Raw genomic sequence first — 19978 nt, 5'->3', positions numbered from 1 at the left:
ATAATCGCATTGTATTGATAAAATGTCTGACACCAGTGTTGGAAGACTTTTATAGTGCTGTGAAGGTTTCCATTTTTGCTGGAGAAAGCAGATTTATGCTTATGATGGCAACCATCGGCAGTGTAAAATGCAAACACAATTTACAGTCTCCTGAAACTAATTATCAGACAGCCAAGGAATTTGTGCTCTGTCCGTCTCACAAAGGTGTTTGTGAAAAATGACTATATTGATTACAAACTATGTTCTGTATCCAGTTTTAAGAAAGAGTAAATATTGCTGCATGACCTGACTCTCTAATTTAGCTCATATTTCCCCCCTCATGATACAGTCGATAATGTTTTAAAAGGGCCGTTACAAGAAGGAAAAAACCCAAACAACAATAATAAATAAATAGCAAAACAAAAACAACACCATGTTTGTTTACAACGGCAGTCATTTCCGTCATAACACCCATGTATCTGAAAGGAAATATATATCTTCGACAAACGGTAATTTAACCCGCAGAAACTGTCATAATATTTACGCCGCAGGTGCATGAATGAAATACATGTAGCACTGTTTGAATACAATATCTGTCTTTAACAATATCGGTATTTCAGCTTTCCAAATTGTTACAGTATATAATTGTAAATGAATTTTATTCCTATCTAATCACAGAATCACATTTTTTTAATCTTAACAATTGATTCTGTTCTGCATCTCTCTCAGTAGTATTAAGAAAAAGGTGATATGTACTATTTGACGCTTCATTTTGCAATGGTTTTAAGTTCTAAGGTGCAATCAAGCTGTATAAATAAAGACTTAGAAGTATTTCGTGACAGTTAAGAATGTTTTATTGGCGTCGACACATTGAAATGGGCGTGGGGCTGGATATCGGTAGTATTGTGCACTCTACACATTCGAAAGGAGGTTTGGACCTGTATAGTCGTACGTAGACCTCAAGTGGACCTTCTCTTTTCAAACCAATCCTACTAGCAACAGGAAGGGGTGTGCCGACGCAAAATAAGTTTCATCGACCTTGGAGGGACCCCCCCCCATCATGGCCTTAATGCTGTAATAGGGCCTAACAAAATCAAAGATATTCGACAACAAAAATGAGACGAATTATCTTCAGCCAGCAAAGCCTCCATGCTGCAATTGGGACCTAAAATTCTTTTTGTTTTCTGTTTCCAAAGACCAATCAGAGGCTAGTTGGCAAGACCTTTAGCGACTCATTACAGTTGGGCCCTATTATTGTAGTTTGGGGATTATTTTATTGTTCGGTATAAAATTTACTGAGATAATCTTGGGGGTCCTTTATTGTGACACCACCAACATCATTTCATTATCATAATAAGTTATGTGTTCCCCCTCACCCCCTTTCCACATTTCACGCATGGTTTTGGTCCAGAACTACTTCGGATGTTAAACCACCTGTGGTGTATTAGTGCAACAACAAATTACCAGAACCATCACTGAGTCCTTCAGTGGTTAATCCAGTCTCGATTCATAAAACGGTTATCTTAACTTTCCAGGTGGTTCTGGTAAAAGAACATGTGCGATAGCATTATTTAGAAATTCAGATATGAGTGTGCTAATGCCAATTCACCGGCTTGCCAGAGAGATGAAACAGCGGGGAGTTACGTCATGCATGTATCACAGCCTATATTGATGGCGTGGTGATGCGTGAGAAATATATTCCTAAAATCATAATTTGGGACGAAATATGTACTGTGTCGAAAGACACACAAACATGTTTCTCGACTGGCTTTCTAAAAAAACTTGGCAATTATCATGTGCGGCGATCAAGGACAACCTCATCTGTTTGCAAGAGAATCAATACACAACTGGCTAAAATATTACATCCACGCTAATGAGGAAATGTTGTACGACCACCGATCCAGCAATAAATCACTGCGTGAACTGAAAATGTTAATTAGACTTCAACCGTACAACATCCAATGTGAGATAAATCGCATCGTAATTCTTGGAATGTTCATGTTGGAGTTTTGGAACTTATGGCGACCTAATGATCTGATAGTTGCATCACAAAAAGTACGTCATTCACTTCAACGCAGATTATTTAAGCTCTAGCGGGAAATATTTCCAACGCTGCCGGTTCCACTGTGTTATCGTCCACCGGATACACGTATACAAAATATTCCAGTCACGGATACACAACAAACGTTCCTTCTTAATGATATCGTTGAAGTTCCCGCAGAGGTTGTTGAGCAGGCTCTGTCACAACAGCTATCGAGCTGGACTCTAGGATATGCAAAAAAAAAATTGTTCGTCGCAGGGGATAACAATCTCAGATACCAATATCTGGATTGTCGACGATCGCATCGAACGATCAAAGTTAGTATATTTGGCAGTATCTAGAGTACACAATATCTCAGCTGTGCAGAGTTGTCATAGACAATTCCAAGATTGTCTACGTAATTCCAACGACTGGAGCACCCAATCTCAGCACTTAAAAGAAAACAGTTAACTGGTTATGCGCAAGACGACAAAAAATACAGCGCCAGTTTGATATTGATGTTGAATTTATCATGACGATAAAATAACGACAAAATAATCACTGTGCCTGCTGTAACACAATAATGACGTAGCAATAGTTTCCTAATGACGAATAACAATTTACAGTTGAGAGAATTGATTATAGTCTCGGGCACACACGCGAAAGTCTCACACTGACATATCTTGAATGTAACAGACGTAGGGCAGCCAGTATCCTTTCCTAGCGATAGTCAAGCATGGTTGTAACTGAGTGTTTTCAGGAATTATCTGTAATTGTTCACGTACAAATCCACGTTGAGGTAGATTTGTGGCTGCGTAGTAGATCTTACCACGCTGAAAAGTTTAGGTGTGGTTACACTCCAGACGCGATCGGTTGCTTTTTTTGCAACGCCCATAAGTTCACCAGGTTCTTATAAATACCTGGCTGTCACGTTGCTGATCAGCACTGGACTCGCTAGTAGTTCGCGCCACTTAACCGGGGTGTTGCTTTTCACGATTGCATCGATCGGTTTCATAGCAATTCCACGCGTGACTTCGTTGTTTAACGCGATTATCTCGGCTGAAACTTCACTTGATGTTTTTGCTGATAGCGGCTCCGTTAATTTGTATCTACTTGCAACGTTGAAAACCGTCAACGCGTATTTGTATGTGCGTTGTTTGCCTGATATGCAAATGAGGCCATGTGGTAAAAAACAAGATATATGCACTATGAACTTCTGTGGTAAAAAACAAGATATATGCACTATGAACGTCGTTGGGCATGCTGACATGAAACCGTTTCTGAATCGTTTTGGGACTTGGCATATCAATTTGCCATATTGCCTGTCCTGAGAATCAATCTATGGCAACAACACGTGTGACACCTGCTGTATCGGCGAGTTTGCTAATCGATGCCGTACCTTTCCACTCCTATAATAAATCGACTCTATTATTATTAATTATTGGACAATTAATTGCCTGCACGGGGAGCTAGGCTCTCACCACTAACTGATATTGTCAACCAGTTCACGAGTGATTTCTCGTATGTGTTTATTTTTTATCGACTTCAGCGTGTGAATGAATCAACCTGACACCCGCGAAATGGTGTTGTAGATATTTTTTTTTAAGTACACTATGTCATGAGTATGGCACGCTTGATCAATCGGATTTACTGGAAATTCATCTGGATTGGTTGAATTTTTTGGTCAAGTCTAATATCAAGTCGGGTTCCAGGATCACAATAATTATATCCCGGAAGATGTTTTACCCCTGGGTACTTAGCCCATAGCTATCCTGGTAATTTCCCGAGTGTCGTAGCAATATCACAGCTATAGATCGCAGAGTCATCCGACGCCACAAACTTTCATTTTTTATGCCGCATTTTATACACTTACCTGTAAGTACCCCATCGTTATTTCTCAAAGTTGTTGCTTTTAAGCCAGTTGTATTTGTGACCATCTTGCATGGAACACAATATAAACTCATGATTATAAATAATATGATATTCGTACAATATGATCGTGATTAACTTTTCAGCGGCACTCGAGCAAGCGCCGGTCAAGTATGATCCAATGTTTCCAAATTCTATTCCAGCCATTATAATTGGCCTGTCTTGGTCTGGTAAAACTCAGTTGTTGCTCAACCTGACAATGAGGTGGCTCAAATGGGACCTAACCAAATGTAAAACATCCCATCACGTAATTGAAACTGACTTCCTGTATTAAACCAATCAATAGCAATATTACTGGCTAGGCAGGCTTGTAAAAAACACAATAAACGCCCCCTTACATGTATAAAGACAGGTCATCTGCTTGCGCTAGTACTGATATGAGTTTCATGGAAAGGAGTAGGAATTTTCCATCTATATGATCTATAAACTCTTATTTGATAGTTTACTGAACCTTTATCACCAGCGGGTACCTCAGGTGATCTCCATTTCCTCATAATAACCCCATGTTTCAAAACGTAAAACGTTGGTACTTGTGTGGAGTCAGTTTCGCCAACATCCCTCTGTAACAAACGTGATATCTTATGATCTGTTTATTCGACGACGATTGATTGTTTTTATCACCTTGATTATAATATAGTGAATGAATAGCAAAAAGAGTATCATTGTGATAATTACCTCTTGATTGTTCAGTAACAGGAGGAAGAGTGGTCTCATTAACGATTGACACATAAATGTATCAGGTAAAGGAATAACATCATGTTCAACATCATTCTCAAGCACTTGTCTTGCCATGGCTCTAGTACCTGCCTATTCTGTATATAATCCGGTGCTTTTAAGTTTACTGTGATCAAATCTTTGAACCATGCAAGACTTTCGGTTACGAGTGGATTAACTACAACGTTGACAATAAAAGAATCTGAGAAGCTCTTGTGTCGCTTAATATCTTAATAGGAATAGGTTTGACATAATCACCAAGAAGGAATAAAGAACGTTTAGACACGAATGGTTCGCAATTTTCCATAATAAAGTCAGACTGGGATTTGAGTGACCAAATAAATGTATTTCTTTCAATACACGACGGTGGACTTGACCTCTTAGAAACAAGTGCATTTTGAACAGCACTGTCTTTATTAATCTGCCTCAATTTCAACCTATAGCAATGAGAATTAGCATGCATTTTCTTCTTGCAATAGCTGCATGTAGTTGTTTTTTTTTTTTCACGCAAACTTAGCATGTTTCTGTGTAGTTCATTTTGTCCAATTTCTAAGCCTCGGGCACCAACTCATAACTCTTCAAGATACATTCCTTGACAGCTTCATAAATATCACTTTTATTCTTCTGAGAGTGCAGTGTAGACTTCACGAGCTTTGCCAGTAATTATACTTTGTAATAACAGAGCCCAATGTGCTCTCGGCCATTTCAGATTTTCAGTAATTTTCTCAAAATGAGAACATTATCGCTATTACTCCTTTTCTTTAATAATGGATACCAACTGAATATGCTTGTTAGCATCAAACCCCGAACTTGTTTCTGAAGGGGAAGAGTGTGTTCAATTTGCCAGCTTAATTCCTTTAATTTAAAATATGTTTGCAATCCCCTCTCTTTTATTTGCATTTGTATTTTCCTCTATTCCGTTTGCATTTGCATTTCATCGTTTTGCATTTGCATTTATCTTGCTTCCTTCAGCATTTGCATGTGCACCTCTCTCTGTTCCTTCTCTCTCAGCATTATCATTTGTATTTGCATTGCTTGTTCATCGTTTTGCACTTGCATTGCGACCTACTGAAGCTGAACTCAACTTATACCCTGCTTTTAACTGCAATTCCCTAAGTCCAAACCAGATGGAGACCTCAAGTCAAACCTAAAACACTTTTATCAAGAATACTTTTGTTCACCAAATAATCTATCAACATATTGATGTTCTTGATCGTTTGCTTTAGGAAGACCATAATGCTTGGCAAGCTTATACCGTCTTTTTTAAAGGGCCATAATCCTCCTGGGTAGGATCTGCAACACATTTCTACACTTTACATGTCATGGTGTAAGCTTGATTGTCTCACAAAAAATTTCTCAAATATGTGAAACTAAAATACCAGACAAAAAGAAAACAAACCAAATTGAAATTTAAATTTAAAAGACAATGCTAATCTCTCTGAAATATTAAAATCTCTGAAGTGTTCTAATCCAGGACGAGCCACAAATTTCTTTGTTAAGACTCATGGGTCTTAATCTACGCAGCAAGAAAAAGCAACCTTAAAACCCATGAATGAATCAATGTACGCACTTGATACTCGACTCATCGTTAAAGTACAAACTTCGATCATAGGATATTAGTATCTCAAATGTCATTTACTAAATAACCCTTACAAAGCCTATAATTATGGGAGTCGCGTGTGATTTGGATTTTTAAAGTAGCTCGAACAATTGTTCCGTCGTATCGATACGATGTCCGCCGTGTGGCAGTTAATAGTGATGTTTAGTGCTGGGGCATTATACAACATACCTGTAGCATCATGTCCCATCCAGTCACATTATCCTGACGCCAGGCCGACCAGCCCTAACACTGACATCTCAATGCAGAGCGCCTAGCCAGGCAGCTGTTAGTACCATTTTTATAAGTCTTTGGTATAACTCGGCCGGGGTTAGACCCAACCACCAACAGCATCCGAGGTTAACGCTATAGAGACTAAGGCTACCGGAGCGGTCTATTATTATGAAAAAAATATACATATTCTAGATATACGGAACAGTATCTCTTTTTTATCTGCTCATAATGAAACACGATGGTCTTTGTACTTAAGTTTGCGTGTCTTCTGTATAAATGTGCGCAAACAAAACATGTTTTGAAGATACACGCTTTTCAAGGGTCCAAATGTCGCAGTACATCTTTTCTAACCCTCATATCCAGTATAGTACAGTGAAGGTAGATCAACGACGGCGTCGTCTCGATGCTAATGTATATTTCTCTTTTTTGTGGATTATATGATGTTCCACAGGGGTCTGTTCTTGGCGCTGTTCTCTTCATTATATACACTCAGCCGCTCTCAAGTATCATAGATCATCATCCAGTGTCTCACCAATTGTACGCTGACGACACCCAAATATACAAATCTAGCCATCCAACTGAAGTTGATGCTACCATCCAAGGTGTAGAGAGGTGCATTTCTGATGTGAAATCATGAATGACATGTAACAAGCTGCAGATTAATGATGATAAAACTGAGGCCATTCTGATCACAACACAAAGACTTTCTCATTCACATCCTTTACCTCAAACAATAAATATCAGCAACACCAACATTAAATTCACAAAGTCAGTACGAAACCTAGGTGTTACTCTGGACAGTACCGCACACTGCACCAACATGTCATGAACATGTCAGCTCCATTCGCATATATCTTTCAGTTGATGCCACTAAAACGCTTGTGTGCTCATTAGTACTTTCAAGACTGGACTATTGCATCTCAGTTCTGTCTGGTTCATCTCAAAATCTATTCCAGAAATTTCGAAACGTTCAAAACACAGCTGCTCGGATCATCCTTAGAGTACCACGATCAGAGCACACATCCCCGCTGCTCTGGACCCTAAACTGGCTATCCATTCGATCCAGAATCAAACACAAAATTTGTTCTCAATGCTACGTTTCACTAACGGACTCCAGTCCAACATACATATCCAACCTGACCCATGTGTACACACCAGCAAGATACCTACGCTCCTCTTCTGACAATCGTATACTCATTATTCCCACAGTGAAAACGTAGTCACATAATTTCACATAATTTGTGTACACCTTAAATTGATGATAGGTTTTCAGTACCTTTAAGCGGTCTCTAATTGTATAAAGCAGCAGTCAGCACCAGCTGCAGTATGAAAAGAAAACAATACATATAAAGAAAATACTTAATATAAACGATTGGCAATTCATACCAAGCGCGGCATTTTAGACTTTTAGAATTAAAACTAAAGTAATTATTTACACAAAGAGTAATTGAAAGCCTTTATAAGTGCTATATGCAACATTTTGTCAAGGAAAGTATCGATTTGAAGTTTATCTATTATATAATTATCCTGTTGTATACATTATTTTCACCGGTTGCACTCACAAAGCATGTATATACTCATGCATATGCATGGTACAAAAAAAAGGAAGTTGGAACAACTTAAACATTCTGTAAAGCAGCAATTAACAAGATCACGTGATATGAACGACCCTCAAACGTGCAAACAGTACGCTAAATAGTCGAGCAAAGCAGTACTACTAAGGCATAAAGTACACCCAGTTTCAACTATTGGAGATAGGCTTGACACTTCTTAATATTATCAAATCTGATTCAGATACATACTTCAATATTAATTCTTCATTATGTCTATATTAAAATTAGGTGAAACTATTCTTATGTTACTAGCTTAGGTTTGAATAAACAATAACAAAATAAATAGTGAAAACAAGAAGCTTTGAAAACTTTAATAAATAATTTATTTCCCTGGAAACAGTCTGTAAAAATGAAAAGAAAAGAACTTACGGTTTTGAGAATCAAATCCAAAAATAATCCAAGAATAATCCACGAATTAAATTTTAGAAGTCCTAATAATGAAATGTTCTAATGAATTCCAGTTCGAGTCCCGACGAAGAATCCAAAATGGAAGGCGATGACGTATACTGTAGTCAGCATTCTTCTGTTGTCTACAGTTCTTTGTTATTTCACAGTCAATAATATTCCGGTGTTTGAATTTCAGAATAACATTTAAATAAATGTCTTCGTCCAAGAATTCTGTATGAACACTCAAATGCTTCCAGGAAAAAGAATTAATCTTTCAGAATCCAAATAATTCGAGTTTTTTTTTGTCGATTACTCCTGATGGTAACCTTTTACCTAAAAGATATTGTAGTTGCAGCTCACATCTTCTGCATTAAATAACGTAATTTGCAGGCTCAGGGGAAATCTATCAGTAAGGAAATCCCAGAAAGAATTTCGAAAGTTCGACATATAAGGACAACTAACACAACAATGAAGTATCAAGTCTGTATAAACATTCCCACATCTAATACACATATCAAGCAGTGTTTGTGGAACAGCAGCCCATAGTTTAGCTACATATGTAAATACCTTAGTGTGTTGTCTAGTTTTAGCCGACTGCCACACTGAGGCAGGTCGTAAGTATTCGTGCATCGAAGAGAATCTATCAAAATCTGCTTGATTAGACATACGAACTCTCCAGAGGCTATTTTCAAGACCAACAATTTTTTACCTTACAATTTCTTTCCAATTATGTTTATCTGGAATTTCAGAATAATGTAGATAATCAGTCAGATACCCGAGCAAGTCAAACTTCTTTCAGGTATAATATAAATTTGAAATTAACCCGCAGCTTGACATGCATCCGCTCAAAATGAAGTGAAACAACGCAACGTTAAACACACGTTTAGCATGTACATTGTTAGGCATCAAACACAATCTGTGTAAAAACATCAATTTTCTTATATCAATTTCGGACTGCGCTGATGTCCATCCTAGCATTCCCAGGGCAATGCCTGATCTTGTATGTATTGGAAAACCTTGTAAATGTTTGGCAAAATACCTCAGAGTTTTATCCAATAAACCGAGGTCACTTTTTGAAATGTTACACCATAATTCACTTCCATAAAACATTGAAGGGAAAATTACCTTTTTAGTTACATTTGCAGCAACCAAAGGATTTAAACCACTCGGTTTAATGCCAATACCAAACAGACCATGAAAATTTTTTTCCCTTTCTTGCATGCATCGCGTATTGCGTCATGCGACGTCAGCTTTGAGTTAATCCGGTGACCCAGGTGTGTTGCCGAATCGGTAACCGGCAAACATGACGGACCAAGATACCATTTCATATTGATATAATTCTTGTATTGGGTCCGAAAATGATAATGTATGACTTTGTGACACTAAGCTCGAATCGCCACTTATTACTGTAGTCGTATGCTCTATCTAACAGCTTTTGTAGATTGCTAGGATATATAGCCAAAAGTGAAATATCATCAGCTAGGGTTGGATTTCCCACAGCTAAGGATCCAATCTTTGCTCCAAATCCACTATTTTCTAGCTGTAGCAGCAAGTGATTTATAAATATTGTGTACATCAAGGTTGACAAAACACCCCCTTGTCTCACTCCTTGGCCAATTGAGAACCAATCTGAAAATTGCCCATTTACAAGAACTTTACTCTGTAAATTTGTATACATGTTAAAAAATATCAAAAGGGATTTACCCGTAATTCCCAACGTGAATAATTTAAAAAGCAGTCCTTCGTGCCACACGGTATCAAATGCCTTTTTTGTATCAAGAAAAGCAGCAAAAGCCCGTGAACCCATGTTTACATTATATTGTACTGATTGCAACAGCACAAAACTCGCTGTTGTGCAGCCTAAACCTTTTTTGTAACCATGTTGTTGTGAACTGAGTATACTAGAATTAGAATCTTTGAGCCAAGTTACCAAACGTTCATGAATAATTTTCTCAAAGATTTTGTAGATAACAGGCAGTAAAGTAAAAGGCCTGTAACTTTCGAGGGAGTTCTTTGATTTTCTGTTACCTTTGTACAGTGGTATTACTGACCCTTTTTTGCAATCTACAGGTATGTAAGATTGATCAATCATCCGAGTAAATAAAATTGTCATACACTCGACGAGGTAGTCGCTGCCATAGATCAAATGTTCATTGCAAATTTGATCATGTCCCGATGCTTTTGACTTCTTTAGACCTTTAATGATTTCTCTTACTTCGTTTAGACTGATACTGGTCTGTAAGGCCTCGATATGGCTTACTTCGTCCTGTAGACCCCGATTTAATTCTCTCTCTATAAATTCATAGAAGTTTCCGTCAAAACTATGGTTTAAATTCGGCGTGTGCATGTCCTCATAGTATCTGGCAAAGCCATTTGCGATGGAATCATCATCACGGACACAAACTCCATCAGTTGATAGTTCCTGACAAAAATTTATATTGTTCCCTCTCTTAATGTTGATCATTTTCCAAAAGTGTCTTACATCGAATTCATGTGCTTTTTCAATTTCTTGATACACCTCCCCCATATATTTTTTCACAACCAGTTTTTGAACGTTTCTAAAGTCTCTCTTCTTATCTTTATATTCTCTGTAAGAATTAAACTGACTACCCCTCGGTCTTCCCTCTTTTATCCAAGTATACCTAGCTTGTCTTTGAAGTTTATGTGCTTCTTTGAGTATATTTGACCAGTATGGTTTGGCATGATAATTGAATTTAGACTTTGGAAGCGCGATGTCGCTTGACTGCTGTATTGCATTAACAGTGTGCCGGTAAAAGCTATGCTATCAACATTGTCCGAAATGGTATCTATATCTAAAGTTTTCAGGCGAAGGTCCAGCTAAGATTGATAGTTTTTCAAGATATCAGCGTTTAATTTATTCCAGGCTATGTTGTTTCTCTTCATAGACTGTCTGAAGTCTCTCCTACAGGTCACTGTACGAAGGGAAGTAAGGATAGGGAGGTGGTCAGATATCATGTGCTCTTCGTGATCTGAAACAATGTGCACACTTCGTAATCTACCTATGCATTGATCCGACAGTACAAAATGATCAATCATCGTTCTTGCTGGGGTGAACGTATAACGGGAACCACTGCATATTATTAAATGTCCAGCACTCACTAGATTATTATATCGCAAGAACTCATGAAATACTCTATCTTTGTAATCTCTGAAAGTGTCTGGTTCAGCTACTGCATTGAAATCACCAGTAAAATACACGTCCCCCAGCTGTGAGTACTGATCATAGAGATTTTGAATCAACTCAATTTGCGCTTTGTAACAATCTATGCCATATAATAGGGTCGGCATATATACACAAAAAAATATATACATTTTGCACATCGGGAAATTTGAATTCTATGCCAACAACTCTGTCACTATTAACTTCATCTATAAAGTTAGCATATGTCATGAGAGAAGTTTTGCAGAAGATTGCAACTCCTCCTTTACCACATTTTATTAACGTTCTATTAGAGGAAATATACAAACAATTACATTAAATCAAATATAAATTAAATCAAATATACATGACACTATTTCATAATAAACTGATGTTTGGTATGTTTGAGAATATTAATGATTAGTTATTTGTGTATATTTAGAGATCAAACTGACCCTTCATTGCCTACAGTCCTGGTACTGCAGCATCATATAGACAACCACATGACCTGTGAATATCTGAATATAGGTCACACATTTAGATGAATTTGGTAATTACCTGTAACCCCGATTTTCGAGTTATGACTTATATTTGCTTAAAAGTAGGCATACGAATGGTGTATTAACAATCAGCATTCTGATGTTGCTTGACGCAAGTATGTGTTAAAGTTTAGTCTTTACAAGATCGCAAATTCAGTCATTAGCATATTTTGATATTTTCGACAGTTTTGATCATCAAATTGCTTATAATTTACGACTTTCAAACACTGTCGGCTTTAACCATTTTGTGTTTTAAATTTAATCAAATTATCTGTCAAGCTCCTTCTTCAAACGGTGGAAAATAACGTTGATATTGTTTTAAGCAATGGGTCATGATCAACTTGTAATGGGTTTACACATAAAATGTGGCACTACCGTTTTTGATAATCCGGCACTACCGTTTTCGATAATAACAATACAATACTATGAAGATTCATTGATATAAATCCGATCAGTGCGATTATCCGACCATTTGTATCATTTTATGCAATGATAATGCCCTTCCACGACCTAAAATTGCGCGAATGAATTATTAATATGTAAACTATTAAATGTTTAATAATTCCAACCAAATTTACATTGAATTTCTTATTTAACAAGAGCTTAGATACATTGGTAGATTGAGCACAGTTTTGGCACTATATGCCTAGAGACTGCTCACAAGTGTGTTAGCACACACACACATGACGGAAAAAGTCAAGAACTTAGTGAGTACCATCTAAATATATTGATGAAATAAAGACTGATTTTTTTAAAGTTATCTTGTACAGGGATATGCAGATAAAGTTACGCTGTTGACAATTTTCATATCAACAATAGCACAAAAATGCAAACAGTCTCGCAAATACAAAAGGTAATATAAAATGTCAATGCATCCTGGTAGTTTGTGCTTAGAATGTATGTATATATATATATATATATATATATATATATATATATATATATATATATATATATATATATATATATATTGTTGGCTTTGTTTTCTTTGGCCATGATATCCTACTATAATCGAGCTTGGTTGTATTATATTAAATCTTAGGTTATAAAGATATGTTTCGTTCATACCTTATGCTTTTAGAAAGCCAAAGTTTGCAGAGACACTTGTCTCCTATTACCACATGACCTGTCAGGATCAACAGCTCATCACAGCGAACCGAATCTTTGGGGTTTCAGTTTAAGGTTTCAGTTTCTATCGAGCATCATACAAAAGTACCGAAACAAGAGTGTGGGACGATATGTAAAACGGATGGTGGCTATTGAGATAATCATGCATGATGTCGCCTTTTAAAGAATTTCAATAGCAATTCTTACATATCAACGATCTCGCGAGTAAACCACAAGATATACAAATGTATTTGTTACATAAATAGTAAACAGATATATAACGATACTTACCATGTCCTGTATACCTAGGTCATAGTTGTAATGGGAGATACATTTTAAGGAAAAGAGATAAAAGGGTAATTATATAAAAAAAGGAATAAATTAGAACATAGTATTTGCTATGTGATAAAGTTTAATAAATTTATCAAATAATAATACATAGATAAATAAATAGAATGTACACGCTTCTGTTACTTCTTTTGTATGTTTTATCGTATGAAATATATATTAAGGTCATTTCGTTCAAGTATTATTTACAAAGCCCAACTTTAAGCGAACACTGCCTATTGTTAAGTACAGGTCGGTTTCTTGTACTCCGTTTCGAAATGTTGCAAGTGTTATGTTAACAAACGATTCAGTTTTTGTAAAATTTGTAAATACTGGTTACATATAATATTATAATACTTCTGTGAAATTCTGCATATGAATTAGTCAGAAAGGTAATATATATAATGGTAGCAATCATTAGGGTGAAACAAATTGCGTTACCCTAATGCTTCTGTTGCTATAGTGACTACCCAGTGATAATGAAATGTCACCGTAACCACAATTGCGCTGAAACACACACATGCATGCACACACATAATAACAATAGAAACGCTTGTGTTATATATACTTCTCCAGCCCATTGAGGCAAAAATCAGTATCTTTAGTCATCTATTAGCAAATCGTAACCAGTAACGGGATAGTTAAATGGTCATAACATCTGACTTGTAGCCGGAGGGTCACGAGTTTGAGAACCCTTGAAGACGACACTTCGTCTAAGCTAAACCTGTTAAACTGGGTGACAACAGCAAAACTTTACTTCTGGAATAAAAAGCCACGTTAAGTAAGGAAGTGTTATAAAGTCGATGCTCTTCTCAAGTATCTCTAGACAACAAAAAATTCGTATGATCTTTTACCTGTTGTTAAGCATATTTTTTCACGACTTTAAAACTGTTCTATGTGCAAGTTAAAAATAAATTCCGAGCCAACGGGTCTGGTTTATAAATTCACGTGACCCTACCTTGCTACACGCTGGTTGGTTTATCGCTTGGTCAATCACATACCTGCCATATAGTCAGGTATTTAAAGGTGTAGGTTTGAATCTGATTTCATCAGAAACAATTTCTGCAACTGCACGCTGCTTCTGGAAAGTACCTACAAACCTGTACGTGATGCTTAGCTACATGAGCATTTTATTCATGCTCTTTCATGTGATGTTAATGTCTGTCGCTTATGCTAGTGACAACACTCAAAATGACTGTACGGAAAAAAAGATGAAATGTCAAGTTGACGGATCTGCATGTCGCAATGTGTACCAGTTCTTTGGAGATTCTTCCTGTCAAACAAACTTTAAGAAATACATAGATGATGCGATAAACGCCGTGTTTACAAGGCAGAATAAGAGTGTGGGGACTTCAGATGAGTCAATCAAAGCACTGACTGCAAAAATTGATGCATTGGACAAGAAGATTGATACAATAAGTATAACCAGTAAGATATTACACTTTCCATTACCTATAAATTTAATAAGTCCTGTACGACAATAAGATTTGAATCTCAGATCTTGCAATTGCATACATATTTGTAATGATTTTATTTCCGTGAGTCAGGATATGCATACGTTATTATTTCAGCTTAGAGTATTATTTTTAAAGTGAGGTACAAATATTTTATTTTTATTTTTAAGAAAGCAAACATATTGTGAAATTTAAGTAAAATACAGATTTCTACCTTTTAACTGCTACCCACTTTTGTTGTATTTAAACTTTTGATTATTTCATATTTTTAGTAAACAATGTTGCTTATATTCCCGACACGATTCCGCAATGTACTGTATGGTAACGATTGTTTGAACAATTAGTTTCAATAGTTTGCAAGCACATTTACGCCAAGATATCATTTACATAGATTTGTGGTTGTACTTCATGGTTTTGAAGTGCCACCGACAGAGAAAAAGGCACAGAGCAATGTTTGTTTAGCTTTACAACTTTCCGAACAGATAGTACGTTTAATTACACTTGCCTCCTACCTATCTTTTATTGACATTTATTTACATCACGGTTATGAAACCATATATTGTGTGAAGCGGACAGCTAATGCAATGATAGACTTTGTATACTCATAAAATGTATAGGAAATAACACAAAGAAAATTAACTTTACCAGTTCTGGAGAATACGAATTTTCGTAGTGCAGACATTACTATTCTGTGCGAGTACCTAAATGACAATTAAATATATTAAATAACTGAAAACAAATATATAGACTCGATGTTTGCTAATATTGTTTCTCTAAATTTTATAGAGGAAATGCATACGCAGAGTTCTAAATTAACGCAAGGATTTTCATCTGAAACAAACCTCTCAAACCCATATCATCCCCCATACAGATGTCAACGTAAAGGTACACAAGATCCCTAACATCTTGACATGCACATATTCTTTGTTTTAATAAAAGTTATTATAGTTAGAGATATTCCAGGAAATACCTATCCTTAAAATTTGTAACCCTTACGAAACATCGAAACTCCAGAGATAAGCCTGTATTTTATTTGAGGGCTCGAACGAATCACACTTTCCAGTCAATAATGTCTGTTAAAATCCATGTTTATCAAGGGTGGACAACTTGGGTTTCAGACCTCTTTTCCCAAAATTGCAAAATACATCTTCAAAAATAATTTCATGTCATCGCTTGTGTGATAATCCATTACGCAACAGTTTTCTATTTATTTGACATGCTAAAATATCGAACTATTATGAGAATTGCTGCCGAGTTTGAAAAATCAGTTAAGTGTATTACTGCTTAGTTCAGTTTAATCTTAATATATAGCAGAAAGGTTTTAGAGGTTTCAAGTCATTTAAATAAGTTATCATCATTCGTTTCTTTGCATGAAAAGGAATTTTTGTAAAGGTAGTAATGCTCAAGTCTAATTATTTCCAACTTTACATTCTTCAAGCGTCACTCCAGAACAAGAACAATGATGTCATAAAATTTTATGAACAATTTGTTGTTTTAGATGACGTGTACATGTTATTTTACAGGCATTACTAAGCCTCCCTCTGGATATGAGTATTATTATCATGACAAAATTTGGTACAAATTCTACACCGAGTGTAAATCCTGGTCTGACGCCAGACAAGTCTGTCAGGATGAAGGTGGGGACTTGATCAGTCTGACGGAAAAAAACATTGACTTCTTCAGACTTGTGTCAAGATCTAGAGCCGGTAAATTATGAGCAGGGACATCTTTTTCCTCCTTCTCCTTCCTCTAACAACATCATCAACAACAACAACAACAACAACAACAATAATGATAATATTAAAGGTTTGAATGTAAACTTCAAAACATATATATTAGATAGTTAGCCGTCATTGAAATAGAGGATTGTAAACGAAATTATGTGCCTGTATCGAGTTTAACAGCACTTTGTCCGAATCCCAAGGACAGAGTTCAGAACAAAATTCAGACTTTAAATATGCAAAGTCAAGATTGCAATAAACATCAGGAACTAAAAATAAATACCAAACTGCTTATGATTTTAAAGCGTGTGAACATTTATAACCATACAAATTTGGTCGAACATTGGTGGTATCAGCAAAATCAATTTCTCTTTCATTAGTTGTGGCATTGGGATATATATATATATATATATATATATATATATATATATATATATATATATATATATAATACAAATCATACGGCCAATAACAATAATTTAAAGTGCACTGGATCCAGCAAGGGATCACGTGTATCAGGGATTAATTAAAGGTCTCTGGCCACCTATATTGTACAAACGTGTGATATTATTATAGTTATAAACAAAACGCATTGGTTATGTATGCACACCATAAAAATGTTTTAATTAGACTTAAAACTCCGCTTTATAAAATGAAAAAATTTATTCGCCAATCTTCGTCAACAATAGGTAGTTTCTGCGTGCCAAAACCGGATATGACGTAAATGTATCCCTTCTATTCAACTTAGCCATTCAAGTGCTTAATTTCCCCACGTAAATGTTTATGTGATATAGCGTATCATCGTGCTTTTGTACAGCAAATATGATGCACTGTGTTGCATACGGGTGTAACCAAAAGAATGATGATGGGCAAAAGAGTTCTTTCTTTTTCCGAAAAACCATGTTTACCAGAAAAAAGTGTATTTAATCTGTGGGATTGAATAGGGGAGGGATGGGAAAGTTGTATCATTTATGCCGGATTATAGTGAATTTGGCCCAAAGACAATTCGGACCAACTCGAAATACAATTCGGCCAAACTTAACAATTGTTTGTACGTTCTTTTTCTTCAACAAAAAAGTAGATACTAAGTAAGATAGGTTTTATGAAGAAAAAAAAAACTAAATTTAAACAAACTATTTTGATAATCTTTGAAAGAAAATAATCATAATTCGTAACGTACATATTTATGAAAGAAAACACAAATTGACTTATCCTGCTTGTTTTAGTTAAATTATTTATATACATTTTTTTATGCTAAAAAATATATGCATCTGCACAACGACATTCTCAGTTTAAGTCTTCCGGTCAAATTATCAATAATCATTTATAAAACAAAAATACGTAACAGATAATATTCTACATAATGCGTATACATTTTGCTAACGGTATTGTACATGAGATATTATAACACATATACTTAATTTTAGGCTTCACGTTGTAACACAGCTGCATAAAATACATACCAGATTACACATGAGAGAGAGAGAGAGAGAGAGAGAGAGAGAATAATGTTGAGCATTTTGTCAGTATTTAGTTGCTGCAATATGAAGCTCTTACCAGTTAATATTATTGTTTTTTTTTTTTGTTTCAAGTTGTCTTAGTGTTTGCGCGCGTAAATTGATAGCTTGTCATTACTGGTCAATATCGTCAATCATATTTGCTCCATTATTCCGTACAAGTTAGAAAGGAAATAATTTTGTGTTTAATTTGTGCCCCCCACCCCCACTCACGGTACAAAATAAATTGATAAACATACACTTGTTTGAAAATAAAATAAATGAAATTAACCTTGCATTGTTATCACATATTTCTTCTTTTTTCATCATGCGGAAATTATTTTTAAAAGAATATATATATCCACGAACTCCGTATATGTAGCGGATGCCGGCTTGCCTATGCATCCTTAGTGTAATGTGTATCGCTTATATCAAATAACAAAATCGCAAATGAGACGAAAATATCACCCCATTGCTTGAAGGCACCTGCCATTTACGCACGATAAGTTACTTATTGCAAACTGATCCATATTGTATTGTATCCAGGTTAACTATAAGTGGGTATCTCGCAAATAAATACAAAATAATTTTAAAATACATTCAATGTGAGTGCAAATGATAAGCTTTTTGCTAGAATGGGTTGCACAAGTATTATTAAAGCAAATTATTATTGTGTATACTAGTTGTCCTGCAAACATCAATTATGATTACATATGACAAACAAATAGGAGCCCGGCTGATAAACACAGCTGGCAGGGAGCAATAAACTCATTGTTTAAACTTACCGACAGGATATCAAATACATAGGTTATTTTATTGCAATGCAAACCATTCCCGGAAACTTGACTTTGGTATCTTGTTAGTGTGCCGATTTTTTCTTCTGAAGTCGGCCGACAAAAGGAAGTCAAGTTTGGTTCCTTTGGATTCTTTAAGTGTGCCGATTTCTTTCATCTTTTTTTGTATAAAGTCTGCCGACACAGGGAAGCCAGCATTGATTCTTATTACCTGTATTAACGGGAATTTTCAAAATAATTTGAAACAATGGAACAGTTTTGAAAGCGACACAACCTAGTGCGTCGTGCACGCATACCGATATAAAGCTGAACCGTAAACTATTTTTCATTAGTTTCATCTAAAATATTCCCTATCCACAGTTTACAGTGTTTTATTTTTCGACAACAAGAAACATGTACTTCGTCTTGTAGGGATAATTGTACGTCATTTCCGGTTGCGACCTCTATAGGTGGGAAATCGTAACTAAGGGGAAGTAACAGCGTTGTATACTTCTATTTCGAGTAATTAAATTATCATTTCTTCTTTACACTTGATAATTTTTTTGTTCTTTTTGTGCGAGTATAACTATTTTTAATCATGTAAAGCAAATCTGATATAAATAAGAAAATGTTGGAGTATGGCCGGTGACCTTTAAGATAAATGCCATAAACTGACAACGAACAGTGCAAAACTAGTATCTAACTAGCCTGAGAGCTTTCGACTCTTAATGAGTCTTTTTCAAAGGCAAATACAAAACATAGACAAGACAAACAAATCAAACAGAAAAACAGTTGTGTTTGCAAAACTTTACATGACTATTTCTACAGGAATTAAACCTTTACATTTATTAGATCTGAACAAGTTTATTTCGACTTGTTGCGGATGCTGGAAAATGTTTTACATTGACCTAGAAATCGATGAGCCATA

This window comes from Sinohyriopsis cumingii, chromosome 6, assembly GCF_028554795.1.
Source record: "Sinohyriopsis cumingii isolate HCF-2022 chromosome 6, ASM2855479v2, whole genome shotgun sequence".
In the NCBI taxonomy this organism is placed as follows: Eukaryota; Metazoa; Mollusca; class Bivalvia; order Unionida; family Unionidae; genus Sinohyriopsis; species Sinohyriopsis cumingii.
The sequence above is the reverse complement of the archived record's forward strand: the minus strand, read 5'-3'. Positions refer to the sequence as shown.